We start from the raw sequence: 4,654 nt of genomic DNA, 5'->3' as shown, positions 1-4,654 counted from the left end.
TTTTGTGAGTATCACGGTTGAATTGGTTCTCATCTTTGTCCTTTGACTCACCATTTTTTGTTACCCTTCCCTAATTGACATAAACATTTATACAATACCCAGGGTACCAAAATCAAATACAGTGACAACAGGAATTATACCATAGGGGAAAGTACATGTAAAAGAAACAAAAAAAAATCCACATAGTACATTAAAAAAACAACAACAACAAAGAAAAACCTCCTGTGCCCATATCTTGGGATTCATTTTTCTTAGCATCATCTTATATGATCATATGTACATAGCTATTGAGCTATTCTGTTCATCTGCTAAGATTATCCTAGATGTATACTATTTATTACACATAAGGGAAACCATGGGACCTATGTTCTTTTGGGTCTGGCTTATTTCACTTAATATGATTTTTTCCAAGTCCTTCCAAATGGGACCGTGTCATTCTTTCTGATAGAAGCATTGAATTCATATATATCTTCTTTTTGGTTGGTCATGGGGCTTGAACTCTGGGCCTGAGCACTGTTCCTTAGCTCTTCAGCTCAAGGCTAGAGCTCTACCACTTGAACTACATGCCACTTCTGGTTTCTCTGTTGATTTATTGGAGATAAGAGTGTCAAGGACTTTCCTGCCCAGGCTGGCTTTGAACACAATCCTCAGATCTCAGCTTCCTGAGTAGCTAGGATTATAAGCATGAGCCACCGGCACCCAGCATATATCACATTTTCTTGATCTATTCATCTATTGAGGGACAGTCAGTTCATTTTCTACATACTGTCTAATGAATACCACTGCTGCATTTGTTCTCCCTTTGTCCCACCTTTTCTGTGCCCCCCCATCCTTCAAATGACAAATAAAGGAAAATAACAAAAACAGCAGCACCAACACCAAAAATCTCATTTCCATCTCTTGGAATTCATTTCTTTAAATATTATTTTATAAGAACATGTGCACATAGTGATTGTTCCTTTTTGATATGCTGCTATGAATATCTGCCAATGGTCTCACTGTATGGTGGGTAACTTTTTTATTTCTGCTGTTGGTGTTCTGCCATTAAAATATGATTTTTTAAAATATTTTGCTTTGTTTTCTGTAAGCTTCTGGAATTTCATATAAATTTTGTTTAATTTTCAACTATTATCATTTGATCAGCTGTTCTGGCCTTTGTATTCTTGTTTCTCTAGTATTCATTATACATATATGATACCTTCAATAATTATCACATAGATGCTGAATATTTTATTTCTTTTAATTCATTCCTTTTTCTATCTCCTCAATTTCAGATTGGTAACTGTCTATTGAAAAGTCTTTAAGCTCACTGATATCTTCATATGTATTTTTCCCACTACACTGATGAGTTCATCAAAGTCTTTTGTTTTCTGTTTTATACTAATATCGTCAGTGATATTTTAAAAATTCTTTCTACTGTTACTGTCTCTCTCCTTACCTGTATGTTTAATTCATGATGTCCAATTTGTTCACTCCATGTAGTAATTATGATTATATAATTCTTTGAAATTGTCAGTCTGAAAATTGTTATATTGGATTAAAAATTCATACATATTTTCTGAACCTGGCTCTTAGTGTCTCTTAAATTTTTGTAAAAAGACAAATACATCAAGTACATAGAATACAAGTAAAAAACGCCAGTAGTATGAGGATTTATATTTATATGGCTGGGCATTAAGATCTATTTCATCTTTGCTGTACTTGTAGGTATTAAAAGTTCTTTACTTTTTATATTCTTGTTTTATTTATTCCCCCCTGCTGGATTTGGGGAAAATAAAACACCTTGCTGTTATATAGCCTTTGTTATATCACCATCAATCACTTATACCCAAACCCTGTGGTAGGTTTGAAAGGTATCTGTAAAGATATTTGCTTTGTATTTTATACCTAAGTTTCTCTTGCTTTCCGTTTCCCTCTGTTTTCTCCGTCCCAGAACCATCACCCCAGTCTCTCTCTTTCTCTTTCTCTCTCTTCCTCTCTGTCTTCCTTTCTCCTCCAAAATTTTCAGTTTTGACTTTCCTAATACATGACAGAAAGGCAAGAAGAGGCTGGGATTTCAAAAAATCCTTTCCCTATTTCAAATCACACAATAGTGGCACCGTTTTTCTTAACCAGAAGCCCATTCTTGCCAAGAACAAGATATTTTGGGAGCATCTCTTTTCCTCGGATGTCAGAAATTATTAAAATCTGAGCATTGTGATGGGAACTTGTCAAAACTCTTACAGGTAAATTTCATAGAAATATATCTTCATTACTCCCACTAAAGAAGTTTCTCACCAAGTTGTAACTGAACCTACTTTTCACCCAGTGTCTAGCAAATTAAAGATGTTATTGTGTGTGAGAGGAAACTGAGTTGATTTGAACATGGATTACCCCAACCTATCTTTGTGTTAACAATCCATCCCAAATGTATTATCATGCACTGGAGTTAATAATATATGCAATTTATAAGGATTAACTGCAAAGGCATTGAAAATCTGAAAATGAATCTGATTTTTAGATTTAAAGGCAATTTCTAGCATATTAAACCTGTGCATGTTCTTAAACATCATAAACAAATGAAGCATTCTACATACTCACGATACATGTATGAGTGATATGGGGGCAATATTGAAGTAGACACAAGCTCACAGGAAAGAGAAAATATCATCATATTATCCAAATTACACAATGAACCCTGTGGTAGCTATCTACCCACATATTCTAATAACAATATCAGAGGAACTTCATTAGGAAAGTCTTTTTTTATGTGGTGCTGACCAATCGAACCCAGGGCCTCAGGCATGCAAGGCAAGCACTTTACCACTGAAAAAAAGTAAAAAGAAAAGTCTTTTTTATGAACTGATAAATTTAAATTTTCCCTTAAACTTGATGATGTTTTAACTCGTGGATCTACATTACTAAAAGTTGAAAAGTTATTAGCAAGCAGACCTACCTGATGTGACATTTTACAAATTTCCCTGCCAAAGTTTTCTATTCTTTGTTATAATTGACATCTTGCTGTGATTCCCATTACCCAGTGCAGAAGAAAGTCATTTGTGGATAAACGCAATAAAATATACTTATCGAATTTTGTTCCCCTTTTTTGAACCCAGAATTCATCATTATTGACTGGTGCATTATAAAATTAAACTAAAACTAGGCCACAGTGGGTCATGTTTTCATAATGCTAGGTACTCAAAGGCAGATATCTGGAGGAGGGAAGTTCAAAGCCTGTATAGGAATAAGACCGCATGACTCTCCATCTCTGATGAACTAGCAAAATGCTTGTGATGGTTCTAGCTATGAGCCTCAGCCATGAACAATAAGGCTGAGTCAATGTGATTTTTTCTAACGCATTTATAAGATTATTTCTTTGTTGCTTTTTATGTCCCTCCCCTACAGTATAATCCCAGCTTTCACTGTATTTGATGTGGGTATAATTTTTGGAGGGGAAGGTGAAAAACAAATCGTTTCCATAGGGATACAGGTGGAGACATTGCAACAATGAGATGTACAAGTTGTTATGTTGAAAACGAAATTTACAACTTTTGGGCGGGGGGGAGGCAGGAACGATGGGGGGGCGTTGGGGAGGATGGGAAGGGATGGGAAGGGGAAATAAAGGAGGAGTCTACAATGCTTGATAAGAAGTGTACTCATTATCTTCCCATGTAATTGTAATTCCTCTGTACAGTATTTTCACAATAAAAAAAATAAAGAAAGAAAGAAAGCTGAGTCAGAAATTAAGTCGCTTAGCTCAAACACATCCATCATCACCACCACCACCACAAGAAGTGATACCAGACAGAATACACCATGTGTTCTTACTTTACCCTTGAAATGTGATCTCTGACTACAGGTGATACTACCATGATATCAAAACTTACTGAGTTAACCAGATATGCTTTATTTGAAAAGGTGAAGTATTTCTTCTACATCTGTATCAACTTACACTTATTGTGTGTCCAAAATGGGAATGATCACGACTTTTACCAACTTGAAAATGGTCTCTATTTAAAACCACTGGAGGATTTCAATGCCCAAATTTCATAGAAAAAGAACATGGAACATGCAGAAAATATGTTCAGAATTAATCCTAGCATCTCTACTTCATTTACATTCTGATGACCATAATATTCCACAAAGTCTAACAGAAAAGCTCAAGAGACACATCTCCAGTTAACCAACACAAAAGCCAAGAAGTAGCAGTGTGATTCAAGTGGTAGAGCTACAACTTTGAGTGGAAAATCAAAAGTGATAAAATCTATATATGATCTTGGACAAGAGTCCAGGCCTTGGTGATGAATATGACATTGACAAATGGATTTGCTATAGACATATACTTGCTAATAGTTTGGAAAGTTTTGTTGTTGTTGTTGTTAACTTTCAGGACTGAAGATTTTCCTCAAATAACTATGGTTCTGATTGCAGCAATATTGATAGCTGATTTTGTGATCTTGGATGGGGAATTCAATGTTCCTCTCTAATGATATATTCAGTTTACCAATACTCTTAGGAGAGGAAATATGAAACATCATTTAATAAGAAACGTTATTTTTTCCAAGCAATGTTGGGTTCATTCCTGTTATCTTCAGTATAAAGGAGGCCGAAATCTTAGGATTGTGATTTGAAGCTAGCTAGGGCAGAAAAGTTTGTGAGATTTTTATTCCCAAAT

This window comes from Dipodomys merriami, unplaced genomic scaffold (assembly GCF_024711535.1).
Source record: "Dipodomys merriami isolate MVZ:Mamm:240054 unplaced genomic scaffold, mDipMer1.0.p SCAF_1816, whole genome shotgun sequence".
Lineage (NCBI taxonomy): Eukaryota > Metazoa > Chordata > Mammalia > Rodentia > Heteromyidae > Dipodomys > Dipodomys merriami.
Note: the sequence above shows the minus strand (reverse complement) of the source record.